Source organism: Danio aesculapii, chromosome 23 (assembly GCF_903798145.1).
Source record: "Danio aesculapii chromosome 23, fDanAes4.1, whole genome shotgun sequence".
Lineage (NCBI taxonomy): Eukaryota > Metazoa > Chordata > Actinopteri > Cypriniformes > Danionidae > Danio > Danio aesculapii.
The window spans coordinates 34,847,985-34,870,418 of NC_079457.1; the positions used below are offsets into that span (position 1 = coordinate 34,847,985).

Sequence of the window (22,434 nt, forward strand, 5' to 3'; positions counted from 1 at the left end):
TTCATTTCAGGTTGTGCCTCACTTCATTTTATTGTTGTTTTGTTTTACTTGGCTTGTTTGCTGTAATGAATAAACTTTTCAAGCAAAGTTCTTAAAAGTTACAGCAGCCCAAAAGAAAATTTATATTAAGAGGTTCAGGGCTCTGAGCCCAACTAAAGCAAACACTTTTCACCATGATGACTTTAGTCTATGTGGCCCACATTTTTTTTAAGATAACTGGGCCAGATTTGCCATATCTTCTCTGGGCGGCTTTAGGCTCACAGCCACATTAGCCGGAGCTAACTGTGCCAAATATTTGCCAAAAGTGGTCCACATTTGTTTTAGGATAACTGGGCCACATTTTCCATATTTTCTTTGGGCCACTATAGGCTAACGTTTGCACTAGCCAGAGTTTACTGTGCCGAATATTTGCCAAAAGTGGCCCACATATGTTTTAAAATAACTGGGCCACATTTGTCATATTTTCTCTGGGCCACATTAGACTCACAGCCGCAATAGCCAGAGCTTACTGTGCCTAATATTTGCCAAAAGTGCCTCACATATGTCTTAAGATAACTGGGCCACATTGCACTTACACGTGTGAGCCACTTTAGGTTTAGACCCAGATTACCCTTAAATAACTATGCCACATTTTTACCATCTGTGTCCACATTTTTACCATCAAATTTTCCACATGGGTCACATTAGGCTCACATTCAGATTACATTTTGCCATCAGTGCCAAATCTTTGCCTTAAATGGCCCATATATGAATTTGAATTTTTGGCCCCCCTTTGCCATTGCATAGGTGGGCCACTTCAGGCACACATTCATTTTGTCTGGGCCAAAGGAATACCACCAGTGCTGCATAACTGCCTAAAGTGTCCCACATTTGTATGCTATCTGGGAATTGTTGACCAGGGACTCACTCTGAACAGATCTTTTAAATAAGTCAGTTGTTTACTGGAGATTCACTTTGAATTCATTATTTAAATCAGTGAGCTGTTGACTATAGACTCACTCTGACCAGATCATTTTAATCAGTGAGTTGTTTACCAAAGACTCACTCTGAAGGAATCATTTGAATTAGTGAATTGTTGACTTGTGAGTATAATTCAGAAATTAATATTTATAAACCAATTTAACGAACACAACGCTTGTTCACGACTCAAACACAATGTCATCTCTTCATTCCAATATATCCAATTCAAAATGACCTTTTAGTCAGCTTCATTTAGGAAATGTAATGGAGTAAAAAGTACATTATTTTGTTTTGAAATGTAGTGCAGTAAACGAGTCCTAAATTGAATATGCTCTGATAAAGTAAACTTATGTACAGTAGTGAAGCAAAAACACTAACTGCTTTGCTGGTTTCTTTATTGGAACATTACAAATTACAGCATTTTAGCATTAGCATAGTTTTGGCTTTTCAGCATAGAATTAGATTTAGCCATCCACAAACTTAAGCTGCAATCAACCCTATATTTATGTACGTTATAAAATAACTCTCAATAGAGCAAAGCATTCCAGTACATTTCCATGACAAATAGTCAGCTTTTGGATGGATGCACATATTTAGCCTGTTTTATGTATTGTTAAGCATAGCAGTTTTGTGGGTCTCACTCAAATGTCCAGTTATTTTTCAAGTCAAGTGGTGGTTTATGCGCAGCAGTGACACAAGGGTGTTTTTTGAAGGCCTTAATTGTTTCGTGGTTGAAAAGGCCTCTGCTGTTACAACTTCTTTTTTTTTCAGTCGTTAGAAAACACCACATAAACACCATTCTGTTTTCCTGTCATATATCCTAGATGTTGGCTGCTTAAAACGCTCGTGGGGAAATGATTGTGTAAGCTTTTCTTGGTTTAATATGGAGACATATCTTGGGGTGGCCAGTATGAATAAAGAAATCATTTTTTTACAGAGCAGTCACTATTAGTTAATAAAGCTAATTTTTCTTGGATCACAAACAACAATCAGAGGCAATGAATCTTGAATTTAATAAGTATGTGCCTAATTTTACTGTTTCTAAATCATTTAAAGGGATAGTTCATCCATAAAATGACAACTCTATGATCATTCATTCACTTGTTTCAAACCTGTTTGGGTTTTTTCTTCTGTTGAACACAATATTCAGAATTATTTTGGACACGATTCATTTTTTCTTCGGGTTAGTGCTTTTATTAATCAGAGGTCACCACAGCAAAATAAACCGCCAACTTAACCAACAAATGTATTACACAGTGGATGCTCTTCCAGGTGCAACCCAGTACTGGGAAACATCCATACACACTCATTCACACACATACACTAAGGCCAATTTAGTTTATTCAATTCATCTATATAATCGATGTCTTTGGACAGTGGGGGAAACTAGAGCACCGAGAGGAAACCCATGCAAACATTGGGAAAACATGCAAACTCCACAGAGAAATGTCAACTGACCCAATGTCAACTGACCTTCTTGCTCTGAGGTAACAGTACTAGCCACTGAGCCACCCATTTTAGAAACCAGTTGCCATTGAATTTAATAGAATTATATCCCTACTATGGATGCCAATAGCAAATGCCCTGTCAGTATTGTTATAAATTATTCTAATTTGCAGTTAACTGCAGTTAAAGTTTAAATTAAAATGCAAGTCAACATATAATCTGATATAAAAAAATAAATGTTCTGTTCATGCAAAAAAAAATATATATATATATGAATAAATGCTCTGTTCATGGAATTATTAATTTTAGCAAAAGAAACAACAGCAAATATAAATGCTGACATTCACGCTTTACGCCACAGTCACCAATGACTGCATCACTGAGTGGTTATCCACAAGACAGATGTAAACATAGCCAGATTGGAGCTCTGGCAGGGACCTGATGCTTTTTAATGACTGAAATACAGTGGTGGATTCCACTTTGTGTTCATCTCTCTTTTTTATTCTGCTGAAATGTGATCCAAATGTTTGTAGCTTAAAAGCTGCCATTATGGCCAATTGCTACATTCGAATCATAGCGTAGTTTAGCGGAGACTCACTCTGAACAGATCATTTGAATAAACGAGTTGTTGCCTAAAGACTCACTCTGAGCAAATCATTTAAATCAGTTTTTTACCCGAGACTCACTCAACTCAATTTAATGAAATTGTATCCCTGCTATATTTGTCAATGGCAAATCCCACCATGGCAGGCAAAAAATGCTATATCCTCCCAGCAGGCACACAACATCATAAGACGTTAATATTAGGTTAGATTTAGGTCATGACTTCGGGTGATCAAAATTCAATGTCTAGCCAGCGTCGAAGGACAACGTTATTTTGACATCCAATAACAACGTCAAATTCCGTTGATATTTTGTTAATTTTAGGTTGTGTTGGAAAGTGACCAAAATCCAACATCTGATAGATGTCATAGTGGTGATGTCCACACAACGTCAAGGTGTAACATGATTAGACGTTGATATTTGGTTGATTTTAGGTTGGACATTGACATCGGCCTGATGTAGGGTTCTGATGTCAACACGATTTTCATCAAAAGCTCCCGTTATAGCCCATTTAGCTGCTTATTGTTTGGTCACATGACTGAAAATGATCAATGACTACTGGTTTTAATAAATTAACAACTTAAGTATTCAAATGTTTAAAACATTAATCAATACCTTTCTTTTGTGTTCAACCGAAAAATTAATTATAGAAAGAGTAAATGGCAAGTAATGTACTTTTTTTTGGGGGGTGGGGGGGGGGTAATTCTTTTAAAATGGCACACGGTTTTAAAACATAAACACTATATGCTTTACTTTTTCACTATGTCAGTCATTTTTGACGCCAGTATAGCTTCATATTACCATTTTCATTGAGATTTCATTTCTCCTGATCTCTGCTAATCAAACAAAACCTTTCAGTTTAGATAACTAAACAGTAAAGAAACTCAGCAGAGCAAGTCATATGCAAATCCTCATTATGAGTGCTCACATCCTATAAAAACTCTGGCAGACCACAGTAAACACTTACATACTGAGAGAATGAGTTTGTTGGTCTTTGTCACAGATGTGTTGTTTGTAACCAGCAATAAATACACAGCTGTCAAAGTAACTTTAAACAAGCCATTATAAAGACAAACACCCCAATGGCTCTTGATTCACTATTAACAATGAGTAAAATGGCATGCAGGTGTCAAAGTCAAGGCTCAGACAGGCACAGGATGCAGACCTTCTTTGCTCCAAATGCCCCGTCTCCACCTGGCATCCATTTCTAGGTATCTGATCTCAAGTGGCCATGCATTCATACCTTTAAATGTGTACTAATAAATAGGTTTAAAATCCCTTTTTTTGACAGCTTATCCTTTTTCAATCATTTAGTGGCTGTTTGGACACATTTGATCACAAGTTAATCAGACTGGTCAGTTTTTGACTGTGGTTGAAAGTGGACATTCTCTAAAAATGTTAATGACACAAATTAGACCTACACAATATTTAGCATCATCCCTTTTTGAACAAACTGACCAAAATGCATACTAATATCAACTATATATGCCGTAACTGTTGATTGAACGATATTTTATATTGCAAAGATTTGTCTGACATCCCTGTTGAAAAGTGGTCTTGTATTAACACATTATTTCAGTGCTAGAAGCTTTGTCTAGATTGTGTCTTCAGTTGTGAAGGATTATCCACCGGAATCACTGTCAGCACCCTCGGGTGCAGAATGTTTTCAGATGCACAATGAAGATGAGAATGAGGAGCTAACTTTGCATACTTAAATGTATGTATGTTAAACGTAAATGACTAATAGCCCCACCCCAAATGACTGATAACCCCACCCCTCAATTGCTGTGTCCCAATTTGCATACTTATTCTTCGTCCTAAAAGTATGTACTTTTTTGAGAAGGAAAAGTATATACTTTTGAGTGTGAAACAGAAGAGTATGCAAGCTTTGCGACATACTACTTCTTCCTTAACAGATGCAGATTTCTTATGTTGCTTAGTTACACCTCCTGTCAATCATCTCGACATATCATCCACCTTTCTTTCATATCATAATCTCCTTAGGTCTTTGGGTAATTATGCATTCAGAAGTTAATGTCCAAACATATCTTGATATAAGTTCACATAGTTATTGCAGATAAAATATAATACGTAAATACTCGATTTAAATATTTCCCAGTTGGCTGTTAGCAACTTTACCAAAGCCTCTCTACTTGACGGTTGGTCTTGCGTGTCCACCATTTTTGTAATTTATTCAAAGTTTTAACTCGACTTTGTAGTTCTAATCAAATTCACGTCCAACGCACAATGTATTGTGGGCAATATTTGTGGTTATGGACGGTTCTACACTTCTATTTGTTACTGGAAATAGTAGACCAGGGGTGTCCAAACTTGGTCCTAGAGGGCCGGTGTTCTGCTGAGTTTAGCTCCAACTTGCTTCAACACATCTGCCAGGAAGTTTCTAGGATATCTAGTAAGAGCTTGATTAGCTGGTTCAGGTGTGTTTGATTAGGGTTGGAGCTAAACTCTCCAGGACACTGGCCCTCCAGGACTGAGTTTGGACACCCCTGTGGTAGACCATCCGGGAACTTTTGTCATACTATTTTCAACGCACTATGGTTTGGGACATGCTATTTCTATGTTTGAATTCTATTTGGATAGTATTCAAATTGGGATGCAACAACTGTGACCAGAAGGGAAGAAAAGTCATTTCAAGGGGGTGAGGAAAGTTGCAGTATTTGATTAAAGATTAGTATCTTTTACAAAATAATGAAGTGCACAGATACATTGTTTATAACAACCACAGCAATATACATGTAAAAAATTTGAAGAGTACATTTTGATTTCATGCCAAGATTAAAAAAGAGACAATAAATCCAAAAGTAAATTAGTCCTCTTTGTTTTGACATCATGACTGCATTTCTCTCAGTATTTTAGACCTGCCAGATCTCATCTTTGCTTTGAGATGTAGACTGGAGAGCCCTTGTTAAAAGCAAACATTCACCCCAAAGCGGAAAGAAGCGGTTGATCTCGTGTTCCTCCACACATGGTATCCAGTTCCACAGCTGATCTCCGTGACCCTCCATGGTGTGATCACTCCGGCCTGAGGTCATTTCAGAGTAATGATGTTTTTGTTTGTCACACAGCATTGCGCCACCTCTGGCCTCCTTCAGCTTCAGAAAACTTTGAGCAACACTTGCGCTCAATCTTTGGCAGGAAAACATAATGCTCCACATGGACCTCTTTTTACGACTCTGTCTTTATTGGCCAAGTCTCTGCTGGTCAAAGATGCAGTGATTGGATATGACAACAGCTGGGTGGAGAGGCTTGGAGGTTTCGCTGCACCAGTTGTCTGGGCATCGCTCCCAGTTTATTGTTCCCTGCCCCTGGGCATGTCGGGATTCCTCACCAAACTTGACTGCTTCTGGTCAGTTGTGAGTAGTGTGCAAGTTTTTCCTTAGGGGAAATAGGACAACTATTGAGGTCACTTTTATTCCTTGCACTGAACCGAAAGAATAATTCATTATCATAGATAAATGGCACTAAATGAAACTAAATGCATTAAAAGATATGTTGAGTTCAATAGAAAGCAAACACAATCAACACCATTTGTGGAACAATGATGCCTACCACAACATAGATTTCCATTTTAAAATGGAAGTAAATAAGTCAAGTCTATAAATGCTATGATACTACTTCAATACTTTGGACATAAGAGATTAAGAAGTCCTTTGCAAAAGAAATAGTGTGTAAAGGTTGTGTAAAATTTCAGAACATAGTTTTCCTTGCCACTTTGTTTAACTTCTAAAAATATTATTTTTTTTAATACATTTTTTGTGTAATTGAATCTGTGACAAAGTTGATAAGGCTTTCTTGAACTTGACTTGCATTAAACCCATGACAGTCATTCGAGAAGGATTTAAATCTTATATTGACCAGAAAAGAAATAATAATAATAACTACAGTCTTCTGAGAGCTATCCAACTTAAAATACATTTTAAAATGGGTGTTTCTCTTCCCCTTGACAGAGGCATTCATGAATAGGAAGACATCCTTTCCAAGGAGACAATAAAAAAAGACATTATCTTGTTTAGGGACCCAATATACCCAGTAGGGTGGATGCAGTTTTGAACTTATTGTGTTCAAATCTGACAAAATTTTTCCCAGCCTTTGTGTTGTGCGAAATCTTTTTCATTGCTTTTCTTTCTTGGCTGAATATCTCTGAACCTCAAATCAGATTTGTCATGGCAGTCTCAGAAGTGTCATGGGATTGCAACATGAGTGATGCAAGATAAGGAAGTCGTATAATACTTTCTGGAAACAACAACGGCATGATCACACTAGAGCATCACAGTTTTCATTCCCCAAGGATTCCCTAAGGGTATTATTGTGACTTTGTGCGGATATTCCAATGCGTCTTCTCATTTCCCGCTGTGTTCGTTCTACTATTTAGCCAAAGAGTCTGCAGGACACTCTATTGTTATTTAACAGTCCCTTCTTTCAGCAGATGCAGCATGCTTACTTATGTACGTGTCTTCCTGTTTTCATGTTGTAGAGGTCACCGCTTTGTCTCCAAGCACCCTGACTAAAATAGAGGAACAGAGCTGAAAAACACAGAGACCTTTTTGGCTAAACTGGAAATGATACATGCTTGTGATGGAGAAGTGGTAAATTATTCCTTTCCCCTGAAATAGGTTATTAAGTCGAACTCATTTAGGAGTATTACATGTAATTTAAATATAAAATCAGTCAATTTGTCAGTAGTGGTAAAATGTTTCTCTGGCATTATTCTGGACCATTAAACAACATTAGCATCCCTTTGGGATTCATTCGGCCTTATTTAGTTCCCTGTCACCCGGGATATCCTAATTGACCAATTACATCTTTACCATATTAACAATTGTTTATTTTAAAAAGGCAGTCAATGCAACACAAGCTCCATGTTGTGCATTGTTTCATACTCTGTCCAGACAAGACCTTAAAACAAAGCCATTTCTGCCAAAAATTCAATTCATAGCTGTCAGCACTATCTGACATCCATTTAGTTTATCCATTTCACTGCTTGCTCTCACAGCACTCTCAGAAAGGTTGAAGATAGTTCCAGTAAGCATGTGTCTACACCCTATTAGCTTCTCTATTGACAAACTATGCTTCAGTTACTCATTAGGAAGACACTGTCTGTCTTTTAAGCCTGTGCTGTTGAGTATGTGCCTCAATGGTAAATTGATCCTATACTCTAAGAAATAAATGTATGCTGTCACTTGGTACCTTAAAAGATACATTTGTACCCAAAAGGTCCATAGAGGGTGGCATGCTGGCTAAATGGTTAGCACTGTCGCCTCACAGCAAGAAGGTCACTGGATCGAGTCCTGGCTGAGCCAGTTGGTATTTCTGTGTGGAGTTTGCATCTTCTTCCTGTGTTGGTGTGGGTTTCCTCCAGGTGCTTTGGACTGCCCAACAGTCTAAAAACATGCGCTAAAGGTGAATTTGATGAACTAAATTGGCAATAGTGTGTGTGTGTGTATATGAAAGTGTATGGGTGTTTCCCATTCCTGGGTTGCAGCTGGAAGGCCATCCACTGTGTAAACTTATGCCGAAATAGTTGGCACTTACTTATATGGCAGTTACTAACTAACTAGTTAGGTACTAATATGTGCCTTTGAGGAATTAGTATGGAGCTTTTGTAGTAGGTACAGACCCAATGATAGCTGTTGTACCTTTATTTTTGAGTGCATATGGCTAGATGTTTGACTCGCTGCAACAATGACTCAAGAGTTCTGCAGATTTTTTCCATTGCCAAAAGTCTTCCTGATAATATCTTTGGGAGACTCTAGTCCAAGGATTTGGAGCAGGTCCGGAAGATGTGGTCATTAGAGTTAGCATGCATGACTTACTACTTTTCATTAAGATCTGTGATCTGATCTAACTCACCCTTTTTGTGAGGTCATCCTCAAAACTAGAGTTGTCTTTTCAACAGAGACTCTTGTTATGTTTTAGTATTGAGAGTGTAATTGTACCACCGATTAGTGTATCTACAGTAGCTTTCTGCTGAACAATTGCTTGCCCCAAAACTTTCAAACAATGAAATCTAAGGGTGTACTCACACTATGTACAGTTGCCTCTAACCAGGCCGAAGGATGCTTGTCCCCCCTCCCATCTCCTCCAACGGCCCGCACTCACATTGCATTCTCGCCTGAGCGCGCTTACGTCATCGATGATGCAGTGGAGATTTCTTTAGTTATATAGTTTTTGTCGTTTGAGATGCAGTGACACGCAGTCAAATATTTCACCGAACAGATCAGCTACTTTTGCTCATAAACAATCATAAAATCCTTGTGCTGCAGGAATTAGGAGGTTTGCTGAAGGTGCAGCTGTTGTGCAGTGAGGGGTTTGCAACTTTAATAATCTACGACAGTTTGCGTTCATGGAACAGTAAGAATGATTAATAAACACATATGAAACACTCCCTTAAAAGTCATGTCTCATCTTCATTTCGGGCACTCACACTTTAGGGCTGACCAACTGAACTGTGCCTAAGCCCAATTCAGAGCACTCACACTTCTCAAACGATCCAGGAAACAGGCCTGGGCACGGTTCGGATAGCATAGTGTGAGTACGCCCTAAGTTTCTTAAGCCATTTCTAAATCACAATTTTATTCTAACTATAATTATGTGGTTATTAATTATATTATTAATCTTCCATCATATGATAGACAGTCTTCAAATAAACTAAAAGAGAACCCTGGATATCAAGACTTGCATTTAAAAGAATGTAAACGATGTCTCTTAATGAAATTGCTAGAAAAAAGGGTCTTGACAGATTTACTTTATTAAAAGAAATACATTGTTTGATATTTATTTTGAATAATAGTTTCCACCATTATTTTCAATTATGTCAAATGGTTACCACCCTTGTGTCTGTTCGATTGTTAATTCAGCACAACTGGGAATACAAAATACTGATCCAATGCCACATTGTGCAGTTTTGCTTGTAATTTTCAAATGAACAACCAAGCAATGTATGTTCACTGTTTTCCTAATGATAAGAAGAGATGGGAAAATACTTGATGACTTTTAGATTTTTTTGCAAACCATGGCTAGTGAAAGAGCTCAAAGGTGGAGAGAGATATAAGTAATCACTTAAACCAAATGTTGCACCGGCAGTGTTTCCCCACAGAGTCTAAACGCTTCAGATATCAAGTCAAAACCTGCTCTGATAAATGACTGGACATTAACACTTGTCAGTCACTGAAGGAGAACAATCAAGCTTACTCACTTAAACCTCACTGAATCCATTTTTTCTTCAGTTAGGGTCGATGCAACAACAAATGTTAACAAGTTGACAAATGTTGGGTGTTCACAAGTGTCTGCAAGTTTATTATTTAGCACAATGGTCTCAAACTCAATTCCTGGAGGGCCACAGCTTCTCATAATTTATCTCCAACTACCTCCAGTTCACACCTGCTTAATAGTCTCTAGTAGTCTTAAACACCTTGATTAGTTGGATTTGCTTTGTTTGACTAAGGTTGGAGCAAAACTGTGCAGAGCTGCAGCCCTTCAGGAATCAAGTTTGCGACCACTCCAAACATTTGACAAGTTATTCATGTTGGGTTTATTGTTTCCTATTAGAAAGCAACACACTGTATCACCATTCTTTTATTGTGTTCTCTTTTCAGCAAAATATACAGTAGACCCCCCTCTATTCCTTTAAAAGCTCCTATTCTCCCAGTATTTGTCTTTGCAGTATATTATTGTAACATGCCAACTAAGCTACTGTTGTGTCTCTGTTTGTCGGCCTGATGCCACTTTTTTCTTTCAAAGCATTTACCATTAGAATTCTCCCAGTGTCTCTGCTTTTCTATGGATGGTCTTGAATCAACTTGCAGAACCCTGAATAGGCAGAAAAATGGAATGAGTGAATTGCTGGTAGCGACTGCTTTCAACTCTTTCTCCTAGCGACCCGTCACAAGTAGACGAGGGTGTAAAGAGGGGGAGGCAGGTGTACTGCGGTGCCCCCAGCCGCATTTAACCAGCTAGCCTTGATTCATTAGCTTTCCTCCTGGGAACGTACGATGGTGTGTGTGGGGGTGAAATTTGCATCCCTAATTTCCGTCATTCCCTCACCCCGGCTGCAGCTGGGTCCTCTTGGGCTGAGCTGATTTGGAAAAAAGGAAGTCTGATGGTCTTGGACCTTTCCGTCAACCTTACCCCTGTAGTGGGGAGTCTTTAATTACCATAAACGAGAGCTGTGCTTAACAACCGAGTGGAATCGATTAGATGCAGCAGAGGGATTGGGGAGGAGAGTCCCCCTCTTCTATGCTGGCTGATGTCTTTTGTTTCAGGGTGTAGTATGTTATACATCCCTGTTCTGGATCTGAGAGCGCACATTTGCTTCAAGAAAAGGGAACCAGCTAAAGCCGAAGCTTCCGAGTAACGCTTAATAATTATTTAATGCTTTTCAGTCTGCCCTGTATGTCATGTGACTAAAGATCAGAGATAATTGCAGCCGGTTGCATGACTGAACATGAACAAAGACTTTTTTTTTTGTGTGTGGCACAGGCAGAGTACAGAGTACTCATAAATTCCCATATATAAAGAAATTATCATCTCTCAGTTGGTTAAGACATTTAATCTACATGGAGATGACCTTGTGGCTTTAGAAACATTTCTTCCTGTCATTGTTATTTACTAATTTTATTCTTTATTGTTACATCAATGTTTGCCTTGCCTCATTGTAAAAATGTAGATCGTCCCTCTAATTAACACAATTCTGTGACAACTTTATGAAACCCTGGAAAAAGCTACAAAACCCCTCAGTGTTTTTCTGTTGATAGTTTGGGTTGTCCTGCTGGTACATTCATTGGCGTTGAATGTAGAAAGGAATGGATTTAAATCATTCACAAATGAAATGAGCTGTCCTGGAGTGGTCGATCCGAGTGTGTCTAATATGATTTTAACTACTACTGCTCAGTGAATGAATGTGACTCTTGGGCATTTCGGATGGAGTGCCAATCTTTGAAGCACTGATTTAGCCAAGATCGACATGCCCAAGCATTTGTGCCATCTAGTGTAGGATTGCAGACATGATACCAAAGTGGGAAGCTAAATTATCCTGATATAAATTTTTCAGTGATCATATGAGGCATGTTTCTTTTATGAACAGTTTCTGAATAATATGTGATCTTGTACAAAATTGGGTAGAATGCTAGTGCATTTTGGACAATTTCTAAGCCATTGTTTTGCAGTTCCTAAGATATTCTAGGTGTTTGTCAGTGTTTTGCAAAGGTGTTTTGAAGTCACCATTTGTGTGCTCAGTGTGGTTGCCAGGACAGTGCTGTGTAGTTTCTAGAGTGTTCTTGCAGTTGCTAATATACAGCTTTATGGCTGTTAGAGTGTTCCAGATTATTGTCAGGTAATACTTTGTAGTTCAGTATAGTTGGTAGGGTGTTGCTAAGGTGTTCTGATGGTTCTTGGGTTTGACAACTGTTATCAGGATGGTTGTCAGGATACTGCTATGATGTTGCAGTGGTGTTTTGATAATTGCTATAAGGTTGTTGAATTATAGGTGATAACCAAGACCAATGTTTATGTCTAGAATTGTTTCAATGCTGTGGTTAAGGTGTTTTGTTGGTTGTTTGTGATTGGTTATGTATGGTTGACATGATATTGTTTTTTGGTTCTTGTGGTTTCTGGAGCGTTGCTATATGGTTAGAGAGTTCTGGGGGATTTCCAGGATTGATGTCGATTGCTAGGGTGTTGCTAAGGTGTTCTAATGGTTATTGGGGGTTTCATCAATGTTATCTGCATGGTTGTCATGATACTGCTATGAAGTTGCAGTGGTTTTATGAAAGTTACTAGTGTGTTGCTATAAAGATATAGAATTTTAACATTCTATATTATTATCCAAGACCAATGTTGGTGTTTAGGGTTGTTTCTATGCTGTTGTTAAGGTGTTCAGTTGGCTGTTTGTACCCTGTTAATGTTTTCAGTATGGCTGACATAATATTGTTTTGTGGTTGTTAGGGTATCTGGAGTGTTGCTATATGGTTAGAGGGTTCTGGGTGATTTCCAGGATTGATGTTAGTTGTCAGGGTAGTTGCTAGGGTGTTGCTAAGATGTTCTAATGGTTATTGAGTTTTTCATGATCATTATCAGGATGGTTGTCAGAATACTGCTATGAAGTTACAGTAGTGTTCGGATATTTACTAGTGTGTTGCTAAAAGGTTTTAGCATTCTAGGTGTATCCAATATTAATGTTGGTGTTTATGGTTGTTTCCATGCTGTTGTTAAGGTGTTCAGTTGGCTGTTTGTGCTCTATTAATGTTTTCAGTATGGTTGACATGATATTGTTTTTTGGTTGTTGGGGTTTCTGGAGTGTTGCTATATGGTTAGACGGTTCTGGGTGATTTCCAGGATTGATGTTGGTTTTCAGGATAGTTGCTAGGGCGTTGCTAAGATGTTCTAGTGATTATTGAGTGTTTGATCGTTTTTATGCTGTTGTTAAGGTGTTCACTTGGTTCTTTGTGTTGTGGTTTCTAGACTGTTGCTATATGTTTAAAGGTTTTTGGGTGATTTCCAAAATTGATGTTAGTTTTCAGGCTGGTTGCTATGGTCTTGCTAAAGTGTTTCAATGGTCATTGGGTATTTGATCATTGTTATCAGTATGGTTGTCAGGATACTGCTATGATGTTGCAGTGGTGTTCTGAAGTTGTTTTTTTTTTTTTTCATTTTAGGTGATATCCAAGACCAATGTAGGTGTTTAGGGTTGTGTCTATGTTGTGGTTTAGGTATTCTGATGGTTGTTTGTGCTTTGTTAATGTGCTCAGGTAGTTGATAGGATATATTATTTTGCAGTTGTTGTGGTTTCTGGAGTGTTGCTATATGATTAGAGGGTTCTGAATGATTTTATGTTTGTGATCATTGTGGATGCTAGGGTGTTGCTTAGGTGTTAGGTTGGTTGTTATTTGGTTGTTCATCAATGTGTTCCGGATGGTAGTATTTTTGAAAAGGGTAATCTCTGGCATATTTTATCACAAAGACAGAGTAATAACATGCTGAACAAGCATGCATTTTGAATTATCCTGGATTCATTCAACCTTAACACAAGCACTATAAATGACTGAATGAATATTTATTTGGAACCCCATCTGCTTTCCTCTGGAGGTAACCTTTTTAAATCTGAACAGCTTGACCAATTTGATTGCCTCACGACTGCAGCCATCATGTGCATTCAATAACTCAATCATCTCAGTATTGAGCTAATTCCCAAAGCCACTGAATCAATAGTTCTTATATGTCACACCTCTTAATGGTGAAATCAATGTGAAATGTTTTGGAGAGCACGTTTCTCTGAGTCACTGTGGCATTGAGCGATGCTGTCAGACTGTGCTTAGACTACAAGCATCAGAGTGATGGACACCTCATAGGTTCATGACCTCTCTATCTCTGCATAGGTCATTCCAGCACTGGCCAGCTGGACTGACCCGCAGGGGTCCGTGGGCGTGGGGGTGGAAGTGTGATGATCTTCTCTCATTCTCCTTTCGTTACACCATAGCTCAACAGGACAGTTCACATGCATCCGCTTGCCAACTGGAGCAATCCAATGTTACATTACTGAGAGGAAACTCAGTGGCTCAATAGTTACAAATGTTATTTCGGATGTAGAAGTGTGCAAAATTCTTTAAGACACACTTGTTGCTGACATAAAGTGATGAATGGGAGCAGATTCACTGTGCATGTGTTCAATGTAAAAGCTCCACTGACTCCAACATGCTCTTCGAAATACAACCATTTTCCGGTAATTGCCCTCTCATGGCTTAATGCTGTGTGCTATCATGGAGAGTTAATGGTCCTTTCAGCCACAGACTGTTGCAGACAACATCACTGTCATGTTGTCAATGAAGGGTAGTGGTCAGCCTACTTAAAATTCAACTCATCTTTTGCTTTTATGGCATTGAAATTGTTAAATGAATGCTAATGTGTGTTATACCCAAAACAATGACAGAATGAAATGAGCAATTCAAAGTGGTCAGTGTTTAGCCAAGCACAGCCTCACCCCAAACTCGTGTACACACACTTTTCTAGCAGATATCCAGATGTATTTGTCTCATTAACTCTTCCCCGTCTTTTTTGTTTGTTTGTTAAAGTGTTTAGACCATAAACCAAGCAGCTACACTAGTCATACTCTTTATTATTAATCAGGGGTCACCACAGCGGATTGAATTGCCAACTTATCCAACATATGTTTTACACAGCGGATACTCTTCCAACTGCAACACCCATAAACTCCCATTCACACACATACATCACGGATTTAGCTTACCCAATTCAGCTTTACCTCATGTCCTTGGACTGGCTGTAGAAACTGGAGCACCCGAAGGAAACCTACACGTAAACGGGGAGAGCATGCAAACTCCACACAGAAATGCCAACTGACCCAGTCGAGGCTCGAACCAGCTACCTTCTTACTGTGAGGCGAATGCTCTACCCACTGCGCCACCCCAGCTACACTAAGAACAGCTAAATTTTAACTTTGATTTGTAATAACTTATTTAAAAATCAAACATAGACCAACAAGACTGTGTACATATTAATGAATATAATAAGGAAAGTCACTATAATCCCATAAAACATTACAACTGACAAGTCAATCAACTGAGAAAAAATAAATAAAAAATTTTACCTTGTTAGTTGTAAAATATTTAAGTTTTTGTCACAAAATATGTATTTAGAAGTATTAACGTATTTTTAAAGCATACACTCTTAAAATGCTGGGTTGTTTTAAAGAGTTAATTCAAACAAAAATGGAAATTGTGTTATTAATTACTCTCCCTCTTGTCGTTCTAGATCCCAGACACCTTTGTTCATCCTTGAAACAAAGATTAAAATATTTTAGATGAAATATGAGAGCTCTCTTATCCCCCATAGACAGCAACGTTCCAGACTTAAAGTACAGAAAGGTACAAAAATCATCCTCAAAACAGAACACTCTGCAAATTTTAGATAGTAGATTTAACTACCTTAGAATTAAAATTAACACTCCCCCAGAGTGTATGTGGGAACCACTATAAAAGTGGTAAAATAACACTTTTAAAAGAGTTAACATTATCGACACTCTAAGAGTGTTATTTAGCAAACTCTTATAGTGTAACATATTAACACCACAAAGGATCATATGAACACCACTCAGTGTTATGTGTTGACACTCTTAGGTCAAATTTTCAACACCACATGGAAATAAAAATAAATCTTGTTTAATATCGGCAACACTTTATTAACTATTTCGTTAATGTTTAAGAAAAACAAATCAAAACAGTCACAAACCGTATTTTCTTGTATTTTAAAGGGCCACAAAACCCCCCTGTCTCAGCAGGGTGTTTTCACATCTCTAGTTTGGAAAAAGTCAGGAAAGTGGGTGTGTCTAGCTCTGTTTAGGTGGGAGTGTTGGAGGAGGGAAAGAGGGAAGATTTTGCATAAAAATGAGAGTTTCAGTTTGAGCACGTGCTGATTTTTACAGAGGTAAAAAAACAGACACACTGACGCAGGGGAGAAAGACAGTGACTGTTTATATGGAGATCAGTAATCTAAATATTTACCAAATTGTTAATTTGTCATTTGGCACTTTCACGTTCATTCAGGAATATTTCATGCATGCACCCCATGACAAACAAGATATTGAATGTGAGGATGAACTGCTGGAGAGTGTAGTTTGATACCGCACGGCGAGTGGGATATAAAAAACCTCCGCATTTCTCTGTAACTTAGATGTACTCTGTAGGTAGCGTCAGAAAGCCGTGTGTGTGTATAGACTATCCTGTCACAAAATCTGGTGAAAATCCAACACGATGGTAATAGTTTGATTAAGGAGTTTACATGTTTACATTCGGAGAGCAGCATTTACAGTGGATCTTTCAGTCTATAATATTGTACTATAATATTGCAATGATATTAACGTACTGTACACTTAGTAACTAAATCATTTTGATTAAGGTATGTCTTTAAAAACTGAAAGACTACTGCTGACGATACAACCTAACTTTGCCATCTCAATGAACAAAGAGCACGGATCACACGCACTTACCAAATCTGTAGAGACAGGACAATCAACACCAACTGGAGCTGTGTCTTTTTTTAAAAGAAGACGAGCGGCAAATCCGGATTTCATAATTTCCAGATGCAAAAAGCTCTCGGCTAAAAAAAAAAGGTTCTTACAAACATATTTCTGTCGCATGTCGTGTGCATTGTAATCCACACGTGAGTCCAGCTGCGCTCTCATAGCAGGAAAATGAAAACAAAACCTCCGTTGCAGCACGTTAATAATTGCAACACTGACGACCTGTGTCTCCAAATTCTTGTTTCTCCACTTGTTTTGGCAACACAACGTGGCATCTCTCTGCCGTCTGAACACAGGTAAACACTTTCTTCGAAGCTGTCATGCATATTAATGAAGTTGCACCTCATTCACAATAGAGCACGCTGATTGGTTTGAACCAAGGCTTTCTCATAAATTAGGACTGCACACATTTAGAGATGTCACAAAGTACTCACATGTACAGACATCCAGTCTCCACGCTGGAAAACACACAAGGATCTAATCACCGTAACGCAGCTTGAAAAATTCGTTTCAAACCGGAAGAACGAATTTGCTCAGAATAACGCAACAACAACCAATTTTAACTTTTTTTGTGAAATATATGTATCCTAATAGTGTTTATAGCAGTGTGGGACACATATATGACTGTCAACTTCTCAAATAATGTGTTTTTGTGTTTGTTTCGTGACCCTTTAACCAAAAGAAGCAGTTTTAATGTTTAGTTTTAATGTAATATAGCTAGTACAGAACAAAATAAAGAAAAAAAAATGCTTTAGATATTTACTACTGTATATATAAAGATTTGCATGTCAAATGTCTATATACAAACATTTTAAGTACTTTTACTTACCAGTTGCTTCCCATTGGTCCTCGTGGCAGAAGACAATGGTGTCTGGAAAAATCCTTTAGGGATATTGCTGCATAAATTCCCGGATGTAGTAGTCAACGCTATATTAGCGTTAGATACATTTAACTCTGTATGACAAGGAGGCAAATCAGCTTCTAACACTGAGAGGGTTATTTTATCTTTATCTGACTCTAGAATTTCAACACTTTACTCTGAATTACCGCAACACTCGAAATTTAACACTAATGAATTTGCTGTGCATATGCCTTCAATATGTGGTTCAGTCAAAATGTTTTCTATTTAATTCAAATCATCTTTATTTCTATGGCGCGTACACAATGTAGCTTGTGTCAAAGCCGCTTAACATAGAAGTTACAGTAAATTAAAACTGCGTCAGTCTAGTTTTCAGAGTTCAGTGTAGCTTCTAGCTACGAGTATACTTTTCTAGCGTGCATAAAACAGAAATAACGACTTTATTTTTCTTCTCCTCAGTGTCAGTATATTTCTCATGTTCATAAGCAGACACAGTCGAGGTTATACATCACAGGCATGACCAAGCACACAATGTGAATATGTCATGTCATGTGTCAACATGTCAACATGTGGGTGTGTAATTAATATCATCATTTAAATTTTGAGGTTGAAATAACATTTTCAATCAAATATGGACAATCCCAACCATTGGGTTAAAAATGTAAGTTAAGTTTAACAAAAAAAACAATGTCAGGTATGTCCACATTTGACCCAACATTGGATTTAAACAACCCAACATTTTTTTAGACTGTAGGGAGACCAATCGATCATGTCCTTTGTAGAGAATCATGGAAGTAGGCGGAGCAAACTATCAGTATATATACTGGCAAATATATCTTGTTGCAGTTTGCTCAGTACAATTTTTTGATAGGTGGAAATTCTGAAAATCTTCATGGTTAATGTAATTTTCTCCATGAATTCTGCAAATAAACACAATCTGTTTAATTCACGCGAACAGATAAGTATAATGAGTATATATGAGTCTTTATATATGAATATATATGAGTATATATAAGTGTATATGAGTCTGAGAAAAGCACAATATAAATAAAATGTATTATTATTATTATTATTATTATTATTATTATTATTAACGAAAGCCTTATTTATCAATTTCTTAATCTAAATATACATTTATTTATGATCCCAAACTTTTGAATGCTGTACTTTTGATTATTGTTATACAAACCACAAAACTACAAGCTGTAAATCAAATCGTCAGCCTATAGATTTCAGAGCAGCCCATTTGAACCACTCTGTGGGCCTCGTTGTATTTCATGAGTCTAATTGTATGAGATTATGCCTGAATGAAGAGACACTCCACAGGGGGCCGCATGAGGGGTTCTCCATTTTCATGACAAAGCCATGGGCCACCTCCATCTACTACCCACAATCATCTTTCTGTGGTGGAGATTAGAGTGAATTAAGACTAGGACTTTGAGTAATGCCAGTCTGGATGTCATCGCAGAGGGTTTGGCATGGCACCCTGCTGTGCTGACTGGTCAAGCTTCAGGATTAGCACACCCCAGGGGAAACATACAAGATGGTGTGACTGATGAGGTTTAGGAAGAGATGTGGTTCAACTAGTGATGAATTAGTGAGGTAACGTTTTATTAAAACATTGAAAATTAAAATTAAAATTTTCATTTAGGCAATCAACTATGATGTTATAAATAATTGATGGCAGAGTGATAAACCAATTACATTTAATTTGTTGGAAGTGAATCACCTCTTTTTCTCATTTTACCAGTTAGAATTGTGGCATTGTTTTAGGTCGGGGGCACCAAGGTGGCTCAGTGGTTAGCACTGTTGCCGCACAGCAAAAATTTATTTCTGTGTGGAGTTTGCATGTTCTCCCTGTGTGCACGTGGGTTTCCTCCAGGTGCTCCGGTTTCGCCCACAGTCCAAAGACATGTGCTATAGGTGAATTGGCCGTAGTGTATGATTCATTCCACTGTGGCGACCTCTGAAATAGAGACTAATAGCCGAAGGAAAATAAATAAACAAATGTTTTTGGTCATGTCCTTTAACTGGGTATCCAGCATAACATGAGGTGATTCTTTTCAAAATTTGCTAGAATAAATTAATTAAAAAATCTCAAATGTGAATTAGGAGTGAATTCATAAAGTTGTTAGAGTGGCTAATTGTAGTATTGGCAACCTAGTAACCAAAATGAAACAAGGCAAGCATAATGGAGACAGCTGGTTGGTCACATGGGAGGTAAAACTACCTCAAGTGAGCGTAAAAACTTTTTTTTTTAGACAATTCTTTGGGTTTTAATAATTTAGATTTTCTTTTGCGTCAAAACCAGCTAAATCCACCTAATGGGACAAGACAGTGCAATTATCTGAAAAAAAAACAAAACACTAAAGATACCATTAGAAATTATTTTAACATACACAAATCACCTGAAATTAAAAACACATAAACCAGGGACTAAGCAAGACGGAAAATGAATGAATGAAATCTGTCAAGTAAGTGCATTAATCAATAACAATAAAACTGACATTAATTAAATCTTAACAATCTGTTGTCATTTCAGATATTTGGGATTTAGATTTAATGGAAGTAATGTAAACACTGTAACTATTGTAAACTAAGCTTGTTACATTTAAATAATGTAGTGTCAAAACGTTGCGAAACATCAATATCTGTGCATTGTCCATTAATATCAAAGCTTATCAGGTGTATTGGTAATATGAAGTAATATAAATAATGTATAGTTTTATACATTATATTTATCTTTTTAAAATAGCTTAAATTAGCAAAAAACATAAGGTGGGCCTACTGGGTAAAAGGTGGATGTCTTTCAGACACTGTTCAGAAGCTGTCGTTCATTCATTCTCACCATATTAAGGTCTGAATATCTTTTTCATCTCGTGTTTATCCTCATAGCAGCATGTGGAATAGAAGAACAACATCTTAACTTCGTCTTTTGTGAAATGGAGTTTCTGTTTAATGTATAGTAAATTAGACTCATTCAAAGTAGCGTGACTGCGCAAAAAAACATTATTACATTGAAAACATATGATTCGATTTGCGCCTTCTGTTCTCGGCATATAGCTTTTGCTGTCAAAGGCAAGTGCCGTTTAGAGGCTTTTGCCAACAAACTGTTTTTTCTGAATGCACTGACACTGGATTTGGATTTGAAGCAAATATATTTGTTGAACTTGTACTGCGTGGCTAAAGCTCACTCAATGCACTCAATGCGATTAACTCATTTTTGGCCGGAAGTGGTGTTTAGCGACTGAACTCTTCAAATACATTTTATATATATATATATATATATATATATATATATATATATATATATATATATATATATATATATATATATATATATATATACAGAGTGATTCAAAGAGAATACCACAACTTTGAAAATCTGTATTTAATCAAAGAAACATGATGGAGCCTCGGGTGATAAAGCAATGTGGAGTACTTAACAACGTTTTTTTTTTCAGTAGAAAACAAGTTCATAGAAGTTCAATATCACCCCTCTCCAGACACATGAGTGACATCAACCTTGAAAGTTCTTTTTGAATCATCTTGTATGTGTATATATTTTTAGGAAAATTTAGAAAAAAAAAAAATAAATAAATAAAAAAAAAAAAAAAAAAAAAAAAATATATATATATATATATATATATATATATATATATATATATATATATATATATATATATATATATATATATATATATTTGCCATTTCCATCTCTATGAAACAATCATATGAAACTTTACAATGCGCATTAACACAGATTCACGGACAGAGTCATTACCCAGGGATATATATCCTGTCCTTTTTTTTTTTAACAAAAATTTTTTGTAGCAGGATCCTGTGTATATCTACACAATAAACAGACCTTTTAAACTATAGTGAACTGAGAAGCTGTAACAAATATTGTAGCACTTTAGTTTTTACTTCAGTAAACTGTGTATTGTAGTATAAAACCTTTAGTATAAAACTTAGTACAGTGTTGGGTAGTTTATTACTATAGTTGTTGTATTACCATAGCAAATATACAATTACAACAACCACAAAGGATTATTTCAAGTACTTTACTATCGTATTTACTATAAATTACTTTAGTATTTTCCGGGAGTTCAGTGTTTAATTACAAGTGTGTCTTTTTTTCTGACTTGACACAGGTTATGACATTTATGTTTTGAAAATGATTAACAGATTTGCTAAATTAAATGCAGTAAACTCAAACAACAACAGTGTAGTGTGCTTATGAAGTTAATTGTTGCATAGTCCAAAAGCTATAAATTGTAGGCCGTATGTGAGCAGTAATACGCCGGTCTGAGTCCGTGTGTATTTGAAGCTAAACTGATGAACTGATAAACGGAGGGGAAAATCTTTATAAACTGCGCTGTGTGGTTTTATGATCTAACACTGTTTAACCGCTGTGTTTTTAGTAGGGAAGGCTGATTAAACCAAATACAGCACTTTTACTGTCAGCAGTTTTAAAACACTCCTCAACATGTCAAGAGTTAAGACGTATAAT

The 22,434-nt window shown here is 37.0% G+C and overlaps 1 protein-coding gene across 3 annotated transcripts in view; it reads left to right on the forward strand.

Annotated features, from left to right (window-relative positions):
* Nucleotides 1-22,434, forward strand: part of nav1a (neuron navigator 1a) — a 259,387-nt gene that overhangs the window by 51,595 nt on the left and 185,358 nt on the right. The gene's annotated exons all lie outside the window — the stretch shown is intronic.